The sequence below is a fragment of the Pinus tabuliformis genome, chromosome 1_1 (genome assembly GCF_031772625.1).
Source record: "Pinus tabuliformis cultivar Carrire ecotype Pingquan chromosome 1_1, CPIR1, whole genome shotgun sequence".
NCBI lineage: Eukaryota > Viridiplantae > Streptophyta > Pinopsida > Pinales > Pinaceae > Pinus > Pinus tabuliformis.
This window is the reverse complement of record NC_142297.1, coordinates 980,745,745-980,766,858: the sequence shown is the minus strand read 5'-3', so window position 1 is coordinate 980,766,858 and position 21,114 is coordinate 980,745,745. Positions and strand designations below refer to the sequence as shown.

General features: G+C 35.6%; 1 pseudogene; it reads right to left on the bottom strand.

Annotated features, from left to right (window-relative positions):
* Positions 1-734: 734 nt before the first annotated feature.
* The window catches only part of LOC149217793 (eukaryotic translation initiation factor 3 subunit A-like), a 109,279-nt pseudogene continuing 88,899 nt past the window's right edge, over positions 735-21,114 (bottom strand).

Here is a 21,114-nt window from a genome sequence, read left to right as displayed (position 1 = left end):
ATTTAGAGCATTTTGGCTCATTTAGAGAATTGTATTTCTTCTTTTTGGTGTTGTGTTAGGTATGCTCAGATACTAACCTTTGCACTCCCACTTTGTGTTGCCACTTTTGCACTAAGAAGTCTTGTTGGCCTACCTTTGGTCATTCGTTGAACACTAATAAACATATCTTATCTTATCCTGAATGAATATACTTAATTATTAGTTTGAAACATTTAATTAAGACCAAATTTATTATTATGTTCTATTGATTAGTAGAGTTTTCCATGAAGCAATTTATATGGGATAATATTAATTGATGACAAGAACTGTCTTTCAGATAATATCAACATGAAATTACATGCTTAATGGAAAAGAAAATTATATTAAAATTAAAAGTATTTACTTCAAGCCTTCACTGTATACAAACCAAAACTTGAGAGTACCTATTTAATTGCCATCATAAGATGAAGAAATGATCTAAAATTCTATGGCATCTTCCTATGGTAAGTTAATAATAGTGCTTAAGGTAATGCTCCCCTCCTACTATAATTGATAGCCCTAATATATGGAATGTTTAGATAATTCAATAAGATTATGATATATGGACTGTTCTGATTCAAGATATTACATAAATAAATTCATTAACGAGCTTATATTATGCACAGTCTAAAAAAGACTGCATGCACAAAAGCTAAATCCTCAAAATTAGCATAAGTTGTATCTTTATACAAAATATTGAAAATCATAAAATTATATTACTTCATGTGACTTCCAAACTGTATAATTCCTTTTAAGTCGTCAATCTTCAAACATACAAAATTGTACATAATATCATCTGCACTAAGCCTCTTTATAACAAAAAAAATCAGAAAATGGTATCATCCTTGACAGGGCCATGATTTTCATTGTTTGATACACTTGTGATACCCAGAACATGCAAGGGTTAACTTTATAAAACCTCAAGAATTATACTTTTAGAAGACACAAGAGTGTATACACTTTAATGCCAAAGTGTAAGAAATATACCAAATCCAAGATGTCCACACCGTATGACATAAAATAGTAGAGACAAATGAACTGAACAAAGTAATAATTAAAGTCCCCATCATATTTTGTAAGTTGTGTAACTCTAAAAGTAGGCCACATTTACAAATCACAAGTAGGCACACCACCAGAATAATAGAACGCATGGAACTAAAGTAGGAATTAAATCCCATCACTTACTATAACACGCTCAAAGAAGTTAGCCTTTATAAATAAGGAATGTGTTTCTCCAATTGCACTTCTAGGACCAAAGAAGATGAAGACACTTTTTCACTAAGCTTAAAGAGATTTACTAGTAATGATTGAACTTTATCATCAATATCTAAAGGGTGGAAATCATTTTCTAATAGATGATACAACTTTTTCACTTCTTGCAAAACATATGTCATGACACCTTTGGAAACCTAAAATATAATAAAGACACAAGTTACCCACATTAGTAGATGTTGTCAGTCTCTTTTCATGAACCCAAAATGCCTTCAAATTTAGTACGATTAACTTATATTCACATATCCTCAAATGCTAACTTATATTTAAAGGAAACAGTTAACATAAACCATTTTTTATAAGAAATAAACGAGATATGTAGAACCAAAAAGTTTGAGGTGAAGATGCTTTTGAATTATTAAAAAATGAAGTGCATAATGATTACATGGTAAAAAACTTTAGTATGAGCTATAAATATAAGTAGATATAGTAAAATTTGTCCTAATATTGCACCACATTCTATCCAGTTACAATTGAAACGATGTAGCTTGCTAAAACAAAAAATTGTACAAGCATAAAAAGTGCTTAGCAGAATATATGTGTGCTCTGACTTCTCAGCAACATCAAGGAAGGACTTAATTTCATCAATAAATTATTTAATGAGCTCTATGCCTATTATTAGCTTATTTGCGCTTGACCCAAGTTGAGAAGTGTTTTATCCCAACAAATCTCGCACTACCGGCCCTTTCGGAAACAGTCCGTGGAGCGTGGACTGAGATCTCACCCAAGGTAGTATGGGAGGGTGCTAGAACCAGGTTTCTGCACCCGAGGGATGTCTTGATGAGGTCTCGAAGGGTCACAATCAGATCCTACATGCTTGCGCTATTCTGCGCAATTGTCTGACCTTTGCACAACTCTTGTACCAAGCGCAAAGAGGCGTGGTCTAGATCCTTTACTCTTACTGTGATATTATTATAGATCTGAATTACTTTTTTGGATCCAATATTCTTAATTACTCAATTAACCTTTATAATCACTACGTGTATTCATAAACCGTAAAGAGATGAAAGCATATAACTGAAACATAAACACACAGATTAGATGCACAGTATTCCAAAATCAACTTATCTTTTATTAAGCTTCGGTTTCAATACAATCCACTTCCACCCTGTGCACTTAGTTGGAGGGGTCTGTGCACACAGCTGCAGACTCTACCAGGCCTCTGCACACATAGCTACAGAGCCTACTCTTACTACTACAAACCATGACTCTGACTTATAGACTCAAAGCGAATATCACATTCAAAAACCCATAACACTTAAGATCAGAACTATCCAAAAATTGCCTTCTACAATTAGAGCTTCACTCTATTTATACATTCCCATGGTCCGTGGACCATGGGTAGGTTGACACATTCTAAACTATATTACAATATTTCAGGGTGGACTACCCTCGACCCTTGCGCTCCGCGCCTGCTTTTTGCGGGGTCTTACATTACATTAACCCAAATTTTGGCTTTAAGCCCCACAAATCTGCTATTGGGGGATTTGCTATCCAACATTCCCCCAACACAATCATCGTGACTCATCTCGAGTCACTCAGCTGGTGTAGTGATCTTTGCTCGGAGTCCATCCAGCAACATCTGCGCTATGTTGAAATTTGCCACATATTCTTCCATTGCCTGTTGTATCAATTGTGCGCGATTTTCTTATGCCTTATTATCGGAGGCACCTTCTTGCCTTAGCACATATGTGTCCTACATCTCGGCCAGCTTCCCCTCGATTGCAGCGATGACCGTGATCGCTTCCTCGATCCAAGGTTGGATGCATGCTTTAAGCCCTACTTCTTTCTAGCGTACGACATCCACCTATTACTTCAGAGCCCGGGCCTCCCTCATCCTGGCCAAGCATTGAGTGAGGGAGATTGTTTGTGCGGTCTTGTAGACATTCTCATAAGCCCGCTGTAACTCCCATGATTCTATCTCTACCTACTGCGGCCTTGGGTCTTCTTGCAGTGAAGTAATCATAAGAAGGAATTGATCCAACAATCCTGTGCAGTCCTATACAGCATGCTCTATCACTTCCAACCCCGATTGAATTGTGTGGTGACACTGCTCTCTGACTTCCGGGGGTGTAGAGAGTTGTGCCTTTAGCCTCAACTCCATGATCTATAAGTTCAGATCCAACTAAACCTTTGCAGCCTCGTCTTGGGTCATGCGGACTCTAGCTACCAGTTGGTGAATCCTTTCCATGGTGGGGAGTGTCATCGGCACAACCAACTCCGGGAAGCTTCTAGAGGCTTCCTCCACAGCCTGTTCTAACCCCTGGTTTTTTACGACTAGGTTGTCGCACTGCAGGATGAGCTATTCTAAATTTTCATTATGCTCACTCAATATTTGGAGGGCATGGCCCTCCCTATCGCAAAGCTCAACAGTGACCCCATCCTGCAGCTGGTATATGGTTTCTCTAGGGAGGGTAGCCAAATTCAACCTGCAGCCCCTCATGTCACCTTCAGCTTCTTCTAAGAAAACGCCTTCTGGTAACACTAATGTGTTCATTGTGCGAGCACACAACATCTTCTCATCTGTAGATGCACCTTCCGCAAGGTTCGGTGTCATAACTCCTAGGGGCCACACCTGTAATGCCTGCAACTACACTCTAAGCACCCCCAACATAGTTTTCTACTCCATCATCAACTCTTCCAGAGCATCCTTAGTGACATCACGAACTAGTTCGCTACTATCAAGAAGGTCTCCCTCCAAGGTCTTCGTTGTCTTTACCTTTTTGCGCGAGGGTGGCTGCTCCTAAACATGCAACCTCTTGAGTTGGGTCGATTTTATTGTAACGTCTGTGCGTTCTTGTGTCTCCACCTCCCCCTGTATGTCCTACTCCATGGACATCTCCTGACCTTCCTCGATCTCTTTGGCGGGTGCAGTTGTGGTTTTTTTCGTTTGCTCTATCGTTGTTGCCTCAGTCGCCATCCGCTGCATGGCTGCTTCCTGTTCCTGGTGCTTCCTTTCCACCAACTTTGCGATGCACAACTTGGTTTCCTTCTTTTGCTGCTATGCTGCAATATTTTCTAGTTCTGCCAAGTCTGAATCACGCCACTCTGTTGAGTGATAAAAGGTTTCTTTTTAACTCCTATTTATCTCCACACTAATTATCAACCCAGGTATGATTTTTTATTTCAAGAGTGTACTCAGTTTGAGGTGGCTATTTACTCAAGAGCAATGTTTTACGGTATAGTGCTTAAAACAAAAAAGTAAATGAATGCTTGAAATAAAATCTACTTACAATTAAAAGAAACTTGACACTTTGAAACTTAAATTATTCACTCAGAAAACTACAACAATTTATCAGTCAAGGATGTGGTAGTGATAACTCTTCCCTCTGTCGACTGATATAAATGAAATCAAACATAAATAGGATCCACAATCTAAGAACTTAGACAATGAAAGTCAATGTTCTTTACAGTTGTTGATCTTTCAATCCACACTAAAGCAAATAACTAGAAATAGAAATTCAATTGGAAATTCTTACTAAAACACACTTGCTACAATATCAATTAAAAAATGAAATCAAATCCTTGCAGAAAAGAACAATGACTATGTGTATTGAAAAACTGAATAGCAAAGCTTAACTTTAGTGGAAATGAATTGAATAGCAAAGCTCATCTTGTAGAAAAGAAATATTAAGGGAAAGGAATAGTAATACTAAATTATTGAAGATGAACATCAACGCTAAATGGAAATGAACCAAAAAGCTAAATGAACAACAATACTAAATGGAAATGAACAACACTACGAAATTAATAGAAATGAGAAGCAATACAGAATTAATGGAACATAAAAGCTAATTAAGTGGAAACACACAATGACTGTAAATTAAACTGAATCAATGATCTTATCCTAGAACAATGAGCATTAACCATAGGTATAATAGGAATGGAAATCGTAGTTATAATTAAACGGTAATTAAATGAAAAACAATCGTAGTTGTAAGTAAACTTTAGTTAAATGAACAACAATCACAACTGTAAATGAACAAAAGAATATGAATTAGACAGCGCAATATTATTTCAGAATGAATAGCATGTCATTTTAAATTATGAATAATAATCTTGCTATCAACGGAATCCAATCACGATTTTGATATAATAGGGAAATTCAGCGAAATGTTCAGAGACGGAATATTACTAAATAAAACAAATTAAAGAAATGAAAAGGAAATGAAACCATCACACAAAACTTTAAAATAATGATACAAGAAGCAAGTGGATCCACCAGGGCCGGGCCCTTGCCACCGGTGAATACCACTAGATTACTTTAGGAGATGCGAAGGAACTGCAACTGTTTTTATATGCTAGTCATTTCATAAACATTATAGTAGTTTCGTTCTCTACTTCAACAATGAGAATCAACAATAATAGTTACAATTTCTCAATAGCAATTCTCCCATTCCTCCTATCCTACCCTATCTATCGCTAATATATCTAATTCTCTCTCTAATCATCCATCACGAATCATATTCTCCTCTTCTCTAATCTTTGTTCTATTTAAAATACACAGAGAGCAGAGAGAAGTTACAACATATATGATTACAATATGATTTCTATTACAAAATTGAACTGCTCTCAACAAATTGATAAGTAAGATTATATTTGAAATATCTTTCCATCAATCATTCAATAGGAATAGGTCAAATTTGGCATTGCAACTAGGATAATTTGGAAAACAACCACAACAATGAATATGAGAAAAACGTCTTCAAATAACCTTCTGTTTCTCTTAGTACGGGTTGAGTTTGGGAAAACTGCACATTACAAAACTAATTTGGTCCATTTTGAACAAAATTCATGTTTTGGATTTTCTAGATTCTTCTCCATTTGTCCAAACCATTCAATACAAAATTGTCACTTCTTATTCTAGAAAATTTCTGAGTTGGCACATTTAATGATCAAATCTTCAATCTGGAAAATATCTTGGAAGTTAAAATGGTGAACAAATTTATTAATAAACCATCATTGGTAAAAACATGCATAATAATCAATTTATTAAAAATAAAAGAAGAGAAATAATATTTGTCTATAAGAGCATAAATAAATATGAAATGGAATTATATGATAAATTATGATAAATGATGTGATAAATAATGGTAGAAATAGGTGTTAAACAGTGATAATAATAATGACATATTAATGGCCCAACATACCCCCAAACTGAATATATTGCATGCCCTCATGTAACAAAAAATTGAATATATTGCATGTCCTCATGCAACCCAAAGACTCTGTGTTAACCAAGCAATAAAAAATTATTCATCCCAGCTCATGAAATGGATAGAGCAAATGAATTCTTCCTCAATTAATGAATATTCAATTTTAGCAATCTTGATGAAGGCGTAACAATTTTTACATTGACGTTCAACTTATGTGTATATGAAGTTGTAGCAAAATATGATATAAGTAACATCAAACTTCATTAACTATTTTCTCAAAAACTACAAAATAGATTTTGCTGAAACCTTGCAAGTAGATTTATAATATATTAATGCTTCTATTATCCAAAAATCAAATCGTTTTGATGCACAGATCATGAGATATAAACAAAATGGCTGTAGGTGATAGTGCATGATTTCTGAAATTTTATGAACAAATTTAACTTGAAATTATCTGGATTTGTGTATTTTAGTGATACGTTTGTGTTTTCCAAAAATCACAAGAATTGAGTTCATAGTTTTTAAAAATATATGGAAATCAATTTCTGCGCTATATAAAAAATGAAGGTGTATGCCTTAAATGAGAAAGAAAGTAGAAAACCTCCATCATGCATAGAAATTCATCCCCCAAACTGAAGAATTAGCATGTCCTCATGCAATGCTAGAAAACAAATTGAGGTGGTTGCTACCATCTATTGAATTCTATGCTTGGTGTAAAACAACATGGAATAAGGGAGGTGTTGAGAATGAATAAGAATATCAATGGATGATAAAGAATATTAATGACATAGTCATAAGAAAGAAATGAATGAAAGCAACCCTACTCCAAACTGAAAGATGATATGTCGCTGAAAAATGGTAAAGATGTGGATTGTTGGCATTATGAGATAAGTGTTGTCCTTGATGGCAAACCTCACTGATGACAAATCATAGTACAGAAGGTCAGCATCAAGGAATTGATGATCAGACTATAAGAAGAAGAGAAAGTTCATACACGCAGGTTCGTTAAGCCCAAGTCGCGTGTACACGCAGGTTGGCTTCAGCAAAAGCGCGTGTATGTGGAAAAGTACCTTTGGTCCATGGCGGTTAGTCCTTGGAAGTTGTGCCTATGGTTTTGGACCTTGGCGTCTCGGCGGACGTATTGATCCCTAGTTTTGAAGTTGATGGTATTGGATTTCTATGGTTTTGGCTCTTGGTATTGAACAAGGCCTAAGGCTATATAAGGAGAAGGAAATCATTAGGCAAGGGTATCTAAAATGTCTTGAATATCTGATGAAGCATTAGATCCAGTATGCAGGTTATGGGTTGATGATGCATTGCTTGATCTGAGCTAAGGAGAGATCTCATCGGTTGATGGAGAACAAGATCTAAGGAGAGATCGGGATCAAATGGTTTGAAATGAACTATCTTTATGATGCTTATTCTAGATCTACATACTGATGCATGTATTGTTCTATAAGTATTATGAGTATGATTGATGTCTGGTACAGCTGCAAATTATGAAAAAGTATTTTTAGATCTGTACGCGGGTTGTCTTTGGCAAAAGCGCGTATACACGCGGGTTTGATTCATCAAAGTAGCGTATACATTGTAAAGCTTGATACTTGAAGTTGCAGATGGGTCTGATGGTTATTACAGAGTTCTGTGTCTGCTCTGTGTTCTGGTGACAGTGTTGTTAACAGGGTTTCAGTGATTCAGAGTTTGATGGTTGTTTTGAGCTTCAATGATAGTTATGGGTCCAGTATGAAAATTGGATGAAATGTGGCATTTCAGATTATGTGTTGTGCTTCAGTGTATCCAGTCTGAAAATTGATGAAACGTGGTACCTGGAGGAGAAAAGATTGTAGGCAAGCACCTACGTACTAGTATCTAAGCTAGTACAAAAACTAAGGGAGATCTTTGGAGCATTGTAGCAGGTAGCAGCCTGTGTACTAGTAAATGGATCGGCTAGTACAAAAGCAAAGGGGGTTGTAGCTCCCGTACTGGTATAAGACTGCATCAGTACAAATATTGTAAAAGTATTTTCTTATTAAGAAGAAGATTGAGATGACTTGCAGCAGGTGGTTTTCACCCACATTGGGTTTCCACCTTATATCTTTGTATTCATGTGTGTGGCTTTTGTGTGATGATCTGTTCTGCTATACTGCACCTGTTTACTGTTAATATGGTTAATAATGTTCTGATGCATTTACTGAAGATAAGCTAACTGAATCATAAGATTTCTGGATATACGCGAGTTTCTTTAGACACAGTCGCGTGTACACGCGGGTTCACTTAACTGAAGTAGCGTATATGTTTTTGAGCATTGAAAAAGTTTTAATGATCTGATAATACTGATTCACCCCCCCCCATCTCAGTATTATTTCCAACAATTGGTATCAGAGCAGGTCCTTTGATAGAAGCTTGATCGCTTGAAGGAGATCCGTGGAACAATGGGAAAGAAGCTTAAGAAGAAAGCTCATAAGAAGAAGAAGACATCTCAGAAGGACTATGACAGTGGGAGAGTCAATTGGGGATTAGGTATAAGAAGCTCTTCAGATTCAGAATCAGATTCAGAATCATTATCAGGTATGAATGTGTTATCCTCTAATGTTCCTGCTATATTTCCTTGTGGAAGTGATGGAAGTGATAGTGAAACTACTGAACAAGCTTTTATGGGTGAGCAAGAAAAGTATCAAATAGAGGCAGTATTTAGAAGGCTTACAGACAAAGTTAAAGATCAACAAGATCTATTGAACAAAAGGGAATGTGCTTTCAAAGAAGAAGTTACCAAACTAAAGGCCCAACTAGAAGAAGGAAACAAGGTAAGAAAGCTACTCAAGGACAAGGAAGACCAATGTCAAAAATTGCAACATGAGGTGACATCATTAAGAAAAGAAGTCAACGAAAGAAGCACAACCATCAAGAAACTCAAAGATAGATCCAGTTACTATGAAAATCTTGAAGCTACAATCCTCTCACTAAAAGGAGATCTTGAAGAATCAAAGAAGCAGAATACAGATCTACTCCAAGCTATTGCAAAACAAGAAAACGAAGTCACCAGCTTAAAATCTCAACTAGAATGTGCCTTCCGAGTTCGTCAAATGCAGCCGGAGAGTGATTTGGTGTTGTTGCCATCAAGTCCAAAGGGGGAGATTGTTGGCATTATGATGCATATGTTGTACTTGATGGCAACCCTCTCATAGAAGAATATCTCACTTATGTATAACTGGATGAATCTTCAGAAGAGATATCAGATGTGATCGATGGAGGATAGCTCAAAGGAATCAGATGATAATTCTAAGTGTGACAAGTTAGCTTTGCCATCAAGTCCAAAGGGGGAGATTGTTGGCATTATGAGATAAGTGTTGTCCTTGATGGCAAACCTCACTGATGACAAATCATAGTACAGAAGGTCAGCAGCAAGGAATTGATGATCAGACTATAAGAAGAAGAGAAAGTTCATACACGCAGGTTCGTTAAGCCCAAGTCGCGTGTACACGCAGGTTGGCTTCAGCAAAAGCGCGTGTATGTGGAAAAGTACCTTTGGTCCATGGCGGTTAGTCCTTGGAAGTTGTGCCTATGGTTTTGGACCTTGGCGTCTCGGCGGACGTGTTGATCCCTAGTTTTGAAGTTGATGGTATTGGATTTCTATGGTTTTGGCTCTTGGTATTGAACAAGGCCTAAGGCTATATAAGGAGAAGGAAATCATTAGGCAAGGGTATCTGAAATGTCTTGAATATCTGATGAAGCATTAGATCCAGTATGCAGGTTATGGGTTGATGATGCATTGCTTGATCTGAGCTAAGGAGAGATCTCATCGGTTGATGGAGAACAAGATCTAAGGAGAGATCGGGATCAAATGGTTTGAAATGAACTATCTTTATGATGCTTATTCTAGATCTACATACTGACGCATGTATTGTTCTATAAGTATTATGAGTATGATTGATGTCTGGTACAGCTGCAACTTATGAAAAAGTATTTTTAGATCTGTACGCGGGTTGTCTTTGGCAAAAGCGCGTATACACGCGGGTTTGATTCATCAAAGTAGTGTATACATTGTAAAGCTTGATACTTGAAGTTGCAGATGGGTCTGATGGTTATTACAGAGTTCTGTGTCTGCTCTGTGTTCTGGTGACAGTGTTGTTAACAGGGTTTCAGTGATTCAGAGTTTGATGGTTGTTTTGAGCTTCAATGATAGTTATGGGTCCAGTATGAAAATTGGATGAAATGTGGCCTTTCAGATTATGTGTTGTGCTTCAGTGTATCCAGTCTGAAAATTGATGAAACATGGTGCCTGGAGGAGAAAAGATTGTAGGCAAGCACCTACGTGCTAGTATCTAAGCTAGTACAAAAACTAAGGGAGATCTTTGGAGCATTGTAGCAGGTAGCAGCCTGTGTACTAGTAAATGGATCGGCTAGTACAAAAGCAAAGGGGGTTGTAGCTCCCGTACTGGTATAAGACTGCATCAGTACAAATATTGTAAAAGTATTTTCTTATTAAGAAGAAGATTGAGATGACTTGCAGCAGGTGGTTTTCACCCACATTGGGTTTCCACCTTATATCTTTGTATTCATGTGTGTGGCTTTTGTGTGATGATCTGTTCTGATATACTACACCTGTTTACTGTTAATATGGTTAATAATGTTCTGATGCATTTACTGAAGATAAGCTAACTGAATCATAAGATTTCTGGATATACGCGAGTTTCTTTAGACACAGTCGCGTGTACACGCGGGTTCACTTAACTGAAGTAGCGTATATGTTTTTGAGCATTGAAAAAGTTTTAATGATCTGATAATACTGATTCACCCCCCCCCTCTCAGTATTATTTCCAACATGGAATGAATGATGATAAATAATGCTTAATGGATTTTTATGAAATTCTCTTAAATTCATAATAAATAAGAAAATTATGTTATTTTACCTCAAGTTTTACCTCCAAAGGGAAAAATGTGGATTGACATGTATGGACTGGAATCTGTTGAAGCTGATATAGGTAGAGTTGAGCTGAAAGTGATGCAAAAGGTGGAATCTAGGCAAGCACATCATGTCTGAATAATTATGCGCGTTCTTGAGTTGCTCGAGCCTCTTCTGTTAGTTGCAATAGTGTGGTCATGCTTCGAATAGAATTCTGCCCATACCTGTTGTTCTCCTATAAAAAAAACACTATTTTGCATACAATGTTCTTGAATCCACAGTGTTGGTTTTAAATAGTAACAGATAAGATGCACGCAAAAATGTCAATCAGAAAAATTTTTGTATACATGCAATACTAATATTTTGTCAAATAAACAAGTTATGGTAGAGTGCAGTAATCATATCGCATGTTATCCCACAATGCATACATTCCCCTTTCTAATTGGAAAAGGGATTCCATGACCATAAAGCATATGAAAGGCGTTGTGCTGATGGCAAGGCAAGGGAATGAACAATACAACAGTAAATGAAGCAGAGTACATATATCAATGATAGGATTACAAGATGTATGGTTATAATGAAAGCAGAGTATGTAAACATAGTTATGAATAAGAGATAGGATGCTTTGGATTGATTATAAGTTATGCAAAAATGAAAAAGGATAGCAATATGCCAAAAAGATGCTTTGTTGACGGTATTCTAGTTCAAAATGATGCGATTGATCTGAAAATAATTTCTCATGCGTAAAGGATCAATACAGGGAAAAAATTAAGGAAATAACTTCTCCTATAAAAATATAAAATAAGAAAAGGGTATTATAGTAATAATTGACGATAAGATATAACTTCAATACCATAAGCAAAGCCTCTACTACCAGCAGGCATCCATAGCCTCGACAGGGTTGCTTTTTAACCCATATGAGCTAGGATTCTCAATTTATAAATGGAGAGTTCCAATTTTGTTCTACAGAAGAGATCAGTGTGCTAGCATGGTAACCAGATAACCACACTGCCATTCACTGGGATGTAGCAAAATTGATCAGGTCGGCTCGTGATAAGACCTCCTGTTCCAAGGATATTGCGACTATCTAATGGGTCATAACCCTGGTGTGGTGGCCATAGTGGGAATGTCACTTCACTACATCCTTATGAACATGGTAGGTTGGCTCTTGATGAGACCCCCTGTCCTCTATCTGTAGGCAAAATTTTGTTGTTATTACACATTTTTATGATGAATAGAGGGAGGCTCAGTACTCCTTAAGAGCAAGGGTGGTGGAAGAAGTTGAGCATGTCCATAGAAAAAAATATACCCATAATCTCATTTATTATAGACAGAGAAGATTATAACTAGGAAGGGTGGAACCAACATGGTATTAAGATGATTAATTAGTATCATGTACAATAGAAAAAATGCAGTAAAGTAGTATATAAATAATTGTGTCTGTTTTGAAAATAATATATCATCAAGGCGTTGTCCTGTTAAAGATCATAACATGAATGATATTAACTCTCTTCAATAGAATCCATAATTCTTATCGTCATAAAAGTAGTGTAATTCATGCCATGGAAGGTAATTAGGAAAATGTGGTTGAGATGAACCAAGAATAATCCCAGAAGAGGAAGGAAGGGTTGTTCTCAAAAATACTCCCAAAGTGGTGTTCCTTGTAGAGAATAGCAAAGAAAAATATATGCAAAAGTGTTGTTAAGATATATCTGAGTAGAGGAGGTATGATGGATATCAGAAGTTATGAGGCCATTTCATATCATCAAACATCAGGTCTCCATCATTTGTCGAGAAGTCATTCCAAGGAACAGGGCATTCACCACACATAAGGGACAATTTTCTTCAAACTGTGTTTCTGGGCAAGAAAAGATAAATTTGAGAAAAGTGAGAGAGTTTTTTGTCCATAATTTACTTACGAAGAAAACCTCTTTTATTTTTTACACAGGTTTCATGATTTGCGAGAAATGTCAAAAACATTATTTACGTCAGGAGGGTTAGTGCACCTTTGTAGTGACCTTGGTAAAATACTTTTTTCTCATATATGAGATGCCCAAAGGATTTTATTGATGATTCAACTAACAATCAGACATAAAGATCTTTCCAATGAGCTATCATGAGCTCAATTTGGATTTGAGGAGGGTCTTAAAAGGTTGACTGCAACATCACTATGCATTTCGGCAGCCTCATTCTACTCATCTTGACTAGTATTCAGAGATTGGACTTTTGACAGATCAAATGAACTCCAAATTGAAGAATTCAAGATGTTCTAGAAATTAGAGTCAACAAGATTTCCAATGAGCTATTGTGCACTCAATTTGGCTAAGGGGAAGGCTTCCAAAAGTATGTGGAAAGTGGCGCTACATTTTTGACCAGTTTGCCCAAAAAGTGTTGCGAAAGTGTTGTTCCTTTGAAAGGAACAATAGAAATACGAAAGTGTTGTTCCTTTGAAAGGAACAATAGAAATACGAAATTTTTGTTCCTTTGAAAGAAATAGCAGAAATTTAGAAGTGTTGTTCCATTGAAAGGAACAAAAAAATTGCGGAAGTGTTGTTCCTTTGAAAGGAACAACAAAAATGTGGAAGTGTTGTTCCTTTGAAAGGAACAACAGAAATGGGAAAGTGCCATTCCTTTGAAAGGAACAGAAAAAAGGCACAATCATACGAAAGTGTTGCTCCTTTGAAAAGAACAAAAAAAATATAAAGTGCACAGAACTGTTGTCCCTAAAGAGGGACAGCTGCTATTCCTTTAGAGGAACAACAACTGTTCCTTTAAAAGGAACAACACAACAAATACAAGCATGCAAAAAACAAATTAGTTGTTCACTGCATTGATGCTAAGGATGGGTTACAATTTGAAGGAAGCAACACCTAAAATACAAAAATATAAGAGAAATTAGAAAAGAAACAACATTTTATTTAAAAACAATATGTAAATAAATAAAGTAAGTTACAACAGCTATGATGTTATTTCTTAAGGAAAGGAAAAAAATGTATTGGCAGCAGTGACATAACATGAATCTTCAACTGGAAATAAATTCTTCATTTATTCTGTTATGAATCTGTTGTGTAATGAGTTGGATGAAATTTCCTTGTTTTATTAAAATTTATTTCAAGAAGTGCTCGTCCATAAATTGACCTTCTTTATTCTCCTAGGACCTGCAAAAACGAGTGTCTACCAGCAATAAAAAATTAAATCATGGAGAAAGAGAGATGATCGGGCTCCCATAATCCAAGAATTATGCAAATAAACAATAAGTAGTTACCCTGTATAACAAATCCATGGAGGAAATAACAATGTAAAATTTATTTGTCACTTGCGGGAGAGCAGTGACCAATCATGCTAACTTGCAGTGTTTTAATCACAAATTCTTTGTTTTTAGTCCAAATTGAGTGATTTCAAAGCCAGATGAGAGATAATTCAAAGGTATATCTCCAATAGAAATATATTTAAATAATTAAATGATATGATATGTTAATTTTACTTAGAACAACCTGCATAACAGAGTCATTTTCGATTACCGCACCTAGAACAACAATGGATATTTTAAGCATAGATTCTTTTTTTGATGTTAGATTTGAATGATTCAAATTGGAAATGAAAGATTCATTTATTTATCTCAAATAGAAATAGTATTTGAAGAAAAAAATAATTGATAGGTCAAATACTCTAAGGAACAGCTGGAAAGACAGTGTTTTAAGAGTGCTGATTTACGATAGACAGACAACATTTTTGTCATAACTTTCTCATACGATATCAAAAATGAGCGATTCAAATTTTATTGTAAACTAAATTCATAAGGGAATATACCATAGAAACATGTTTTCAAAATATGGTCATTTAGGCCTCCAGAAACCAATTGTCCCAACTTTATTCCTGAGCTTCCCGCTAAACACCCTGTCAATGTTTTGGTTATAACCTTTTCGTTTCAAATCCAAATTGAGTGATTCAAATTGGGTTGGAAATTATATATCATGGGATACTTAGTATAGAAATATGTTTTAAAATTATAGTCATTTAGGCCCCAAAAAACATATTGTCCCAACTTTGTTCCTGAGCTACCCTCTAGACACCCTATCAATGTTTTGGTTTTAACTTTTTCGTTTCAAATCCAAATTGATTGATTCAAATTGGGTAGGAAACTATAAATCAGGGGATACTTAGGATAGAAATAGGTTTTAAAAATATTCCCTTTTTATCCCTCAAAACATGACTATCCCAACTGTGTTTTCAGAAATTTCATCAAGCCCACAAGCCAAAAAAATATGATATTCAATCATTTTGTCAAGTTAGTGATAAAAATGAATATGAGTGTTTGTAGAACTATTGTTTCCATTATAATTTATCAACATACACAAATGGATTAAAACATTTATCACCAATGTTTATTTTCACAACGTGTTGCAACAAAAACACTATTCTTGCATTAAAAAAATATGTATTTATTTATGTCCTTATTTTTATTTTTATTTTTTACACTAACCTACTCTGACTTGAAGAATGAATATGATTACATATAAGAGTACTTCCAACGAAACCACTTTCAAAATAAGACTTCATGTATGCACATACCCAAATTTGAAAAATGCATATTAATGAATATTAGGGTATGAGAGGCCAACTTCCCTTGAAAATATGGTGCCAAAAATTGTTGAAGTATGGAGTGATGTTGCGCACAAGTGATAAAGTGAAACCAATCTTCAATATATCCTTTACTTTCTTGATTTCCCATGGCGATCATATCATGAAGTTCTTGAGCTTTTAAAATATTTTGTCGATGAAAACTAGAAGAAACTTCATTTTCTTCCATAACTTCTACAATTTTTGAATTTGAAACATTCTAAATCTCAATATAAGCTTCCTCCAATGGTGCATGTGAGATGGAATGGGTGGAAAGGGTGGGTTAATTTTGCAGTTCAACACTGTAAGAATGTTGTACTGGTTTATTGTGGTGAGGGTGTGGAATGAGTTGAGCAGGAAATTGTGTACGGAATGGAGCATTTTGATGATGTAGTTGATTGGATTGAGTGGATGATTTTGATATGCAAGCAAGATGTTGTGGAAGAGCTGGTGAAGAATATGGATGATGTGTTTGTGCTACAAGATGAGGGAGAGTAGTCATGCAATCATAAGGTGAACCATGCCAAACTTGTAGGCAAGATTAGTGGTGGTTATATTGAGATTGACATGGCTGCCCTAACACATTAGTATTCCATAATGGATTATGCAAGTAAGAGAATCGAGAAGAAGTTTTTTAAACCATACTTGTAGGCTATGATTTCCATGGTTTTGACCTTGTTGCAGCTTCCTCATCTCTTTGATATGCTACTTCCATCCTAGATAAGGAAGAACAACTATCTACGGGATGCTCCTTTTGGTAATGAGGGAAAAACACTTCTTCAATTTCTTCATTTTTCTGAACCTGCAAAACATACAATTTTGCATTTAAAGAGCTAATAAAATCAACTTTAAAATTTTCAAATAAAACATTGATTTCAGCTCTTATGTCTCTTGTTCTTGTAGCAAATTTGGAAAAGAAAGAACAAACATCTCTAGAATTCTTACTAGCCTTGGAGATTCTTCTTGAATACCTTATGCACAATTCACAAACACCATCATATGATAATTGAAAAACATCACCTTTTCCTATCAGATTTAAGAGTTATAAAAATTCATCTTTGATTCTTTTGAGTAGGAGTGTTTTTAAGATCTCTTTTTTCAAATGCTTATGCTTTGATTTTTGAAGGTTGTAATGAAATTTCTCTACATAGTCCTCCAAGCTTTCATCTTCCCCTTGTATCATATTGAAAATATCTTCATTGGATTTGCAGTAGTCTTGGTACTTCTTCAAAAATATGTTCTTCATGTCCTCCCATGTTTGGATGCAGTTCCCACCTAGGCTCATGACCCATCGGACAACTGTTCCTTTTAGAGTAAGAGGAAACACTTTCAATATTTGATTATTATTATAATAATCATATCCTCTACAAAGTATTTCGAACTCGAATAAGAATGTATATGGATCTTCATTTGTCAAACCATGAAAATTTGGTAGAGAATATGGGGGAATTATGTGCATTTGTGTGACTCCTCCTAGATCTTTGATAGGAAATTCAAAAGTAGAAATGTGAGCCATTTCTTACCATAATAGAAGATGTTTTTCATGCGTTTCTTTGAGGCTCCTTCTTCAAATGTTCCTGTCAACTGGTTAGTGAAATGGGTGGTTCTTACATCACCACGTGAGTGAAATCATGAGATTTGTTTTTCAAATTTTCTATTTTCTTTTTTAGTCATTCACACAAAAATTCAAACATTTATTTCTAGTTTAAGAGAAAATTTTAACAATTCTCTAGGAAAGTAGGCGAGGGAGAAAGGCTTTTACATCCTTCGTACAGAGGTTCTTACCTTCCATTTTTAATACCCAATTCCCTCCTAACAGGCACTCATCAAATGCACACTACTCTTTAAAAATGGCTACACTCTCCCCGGCAACGGCACCAAAATGTTGAGTGATAAAAGATGTCTTTTTAACTCCTACTTATCTCCAGAGTAATTATCAATCCAGGTACGATTTTTTATTTCAAGAGTGTACTCAATCTGACGAGGCTATTTACTCAAGAGTAATGTTTTGCGATATAGTGCTTAAAATGCAAAACTAAATGAATTCTTGAAATAAAATCTATTTACAATTAAAAGAAACTTAACACTCTAAAACTTAAATCATTCACTCAGAAAACTATAGCAATTTATCAGCCAAGGATGCAGTAGTGATAACTCTTTCCTCTGTCAACTGATATAAATGAAATCAAACATAAATAGGATCCACAATCTGAGAACTTAGACAACTAAAGTCAATGTTCTTTACAGTTGTTGATCTTTCAATCCACACTAAAGCAAATAACTGGAAATGGAAATTCAATTGGAAATGCTTACTAAAACACACTTGTTGCAATATCAATTAAAAGATGAAATCAAATCCTTGCAAAAAATAACAGTGACTAAGTCTATTGAAAAATTGAACAGCAAAGCTTAACTTTAGCGGAAATGAATTGAACAACAAAGCTCATCTTACATAAATGAAATACTAATGGAAAGGAATAGTAATACTAAATTATTGAAGATGAACAACAACGCTAAATGGAAATGAACCACAAAGCTAAATGAACAACAATACTAAATGGAAATGAACAACACTATGAAACTAATAGAAATGAGTAGCAATACTAAATGGAAATGAATAGCACTACGAAATTAATAGAAATGAGTAGCAATACTAAATTAATGGAACAGTAAAGCTAATTAAGCGGAAACACACAACAACTGTAAATTAAACTGAATCAACAATCTTATCCTAGCAAAATGAACATTAACCACAGGTATAATAGGAATGGAAATCGTAGTTATAATTGAATGGTAATTAAGTGAACAACAATTGCAATCATAAGTGAACTGTAGTTAAATGAACAACAATCGAAACTGTAAATGAACAATGGAATCTGAATTAGACGGCGCAATATTATTTTAGAATGAACAATATGACATTTTAAGCTATGAATAATAATCTTACTATCAACGCAATCCAATCACGATTTTGATATAACAGGGCGATTCAGCGAAATTTTCAAAGGCAGAAGATTAATAAATGAAACAAATTAAAGAAATGAAAATAAAATCAAACCATCACATAGAACTGTAAAATAATGATACAAGAAGCAAGTGGATCCACCAAGGTCGGGTCCTTAACTTTCAGTGAATACTACCGGATTACTTCAGAAGATGCGAAGGAACTACACCTATTTTTGTATGTTAATCATTGCATAAACATTACAGTAGTTTCATTCTTTGCTTCAACAACAAGAGTCAACAATAACAGTTACAATTTCTCAATAGTAATTCTCCCATTCCTCCTATCCTATCCTATCTATCTCTAATCTATCTAATTCTCTCTCTAATCATCCATCATGAATCCTCTTCTCCCCTTCTCTGATCTTTGTTCTCATTTAAATACACAGAGAGTAGAGAGAAGTTACAACAGATATGATTACAATCTGATTTCTATTACAAAATTGGATTGTTCTCAACAAATTGATAAGCAAGATCATATCTGAAATATCTTTCCATCAATCATTCAACACGAACAGGTCAAATTTGGCATTGCAACTAGGATAATTTGGAAAACGACCACAATAGTGAATCTGAGAAAAACGTCTTCAGAGAACCTTCCATTTCTCTTAGTACAAGCCGAATTTGGGAAAACTGCACATTAGAAAACTAATTTGGTCTGTTCTAAACAAAACCCATGTTTCGGATTTTTTATATTCTTCTCAATTTGCCCGAACCGTTCAATACAAAATTGTCCTTTCTTATTCCAACGAATTTCTGAGTTGGCACATTTAATGATCAAATCTTCAATCTGAAAAATATCTTGGAGGCTAAAATGGTGAACAAATTTATTAATAAACCATCATTGGTAAAAACATGCATAATAATCAATTTATTAAAAATAAAGGAGAATAAAAAATATTTGTCAATAAGAGCATAAATAATTATAAAATGGAATTATATGATAAATTATGATAAATGATATGATAAAGAATTTTAGAAATAGTCATTAAAAAGTGATAATAATAATGACATATTAATGGCCCAACACACTCCTGAGACCATGCCGCCATTACGTCAAATTTTGCATCACCTGTTGCAATGAATGGAAGCTTCACCCATGTTTGGGGTGGATCCTTTCGAGCTCGGATATACAAATTATGCATATCTGCCTTGAACTCGGCCGCACTTTGCAAAATATTGTATACTGTCAGGGACAAGTGCTACCTACAGTTGATCTGTGTTTGGATGCTTGCCTTCATGAACATCAAAAAAACCTTGATCTCGTGAACCCTCATTGCGTCTTTCATTACCCAAAGCGAGGTGTATCTCGTGGCTTCAGGTAGGTTCCTCTCAATGGTGGAAAAATGGTTGTCCCTCGAGAGCTCCTCTGCAACCAATAGGATGGATAAGAGCAACCACATGTAGTGTAAGGTCTTACCTTGCTCCTGAGTCTCCCTACAATATGTCAAAAATTCATCGCAGAGAAACTATGCCCAGTTGAACTGGATTCCCTCTGCACACTGATCCACCAACGCAACTACTAATGCTAGCACATCGTCTGCACGACATTTCCTCATGAGCTTGTTGGCTAGCATATAGGTGGCTATGTGCACCCCTTTGTCCTTGATTCTTGATATTACATACCCTTGGTTCCTCTTATCGATATTATATTTGGCCTTCATCGCTTTCGCGAGGGCTAAGTCGTCGTTCTTTCCTGCTATGGCTGTGGGATTGTTTCCTTTGATGGGCAGCCGATAAATCTAGTGAATCAAGTCGGTCGTGATGGGAATCAACTCCTCCAGCTAGAGATACCCCATTATCTACTAGAAACAACAGTTGTCGGATGACAAAAATCGTGATGGGTGCACGATGGTATTGGGGTATCCACCGCAAATGTAGTATCCCAACCTTCTCCACACCACGTAACCATTTTTGCTGCAATAATTTCTCTGTGGCCAGCTGTGGGAACTTCTCACTGTTTGCAAGGTCCTAGTGTTTGAACTTTATACTAGGCACCCATCCCAACGACAGACAATCAAACCTTATTTTGTCCGAAAGAAGCGAGGTCTACTAGAGCGCACTCTTCATGACCTCCAGGTCCTTCGGTATTTTGGTTGTTACTTTCCACAGGAGGATGTAGGGGGGTAAAATTATCACTAA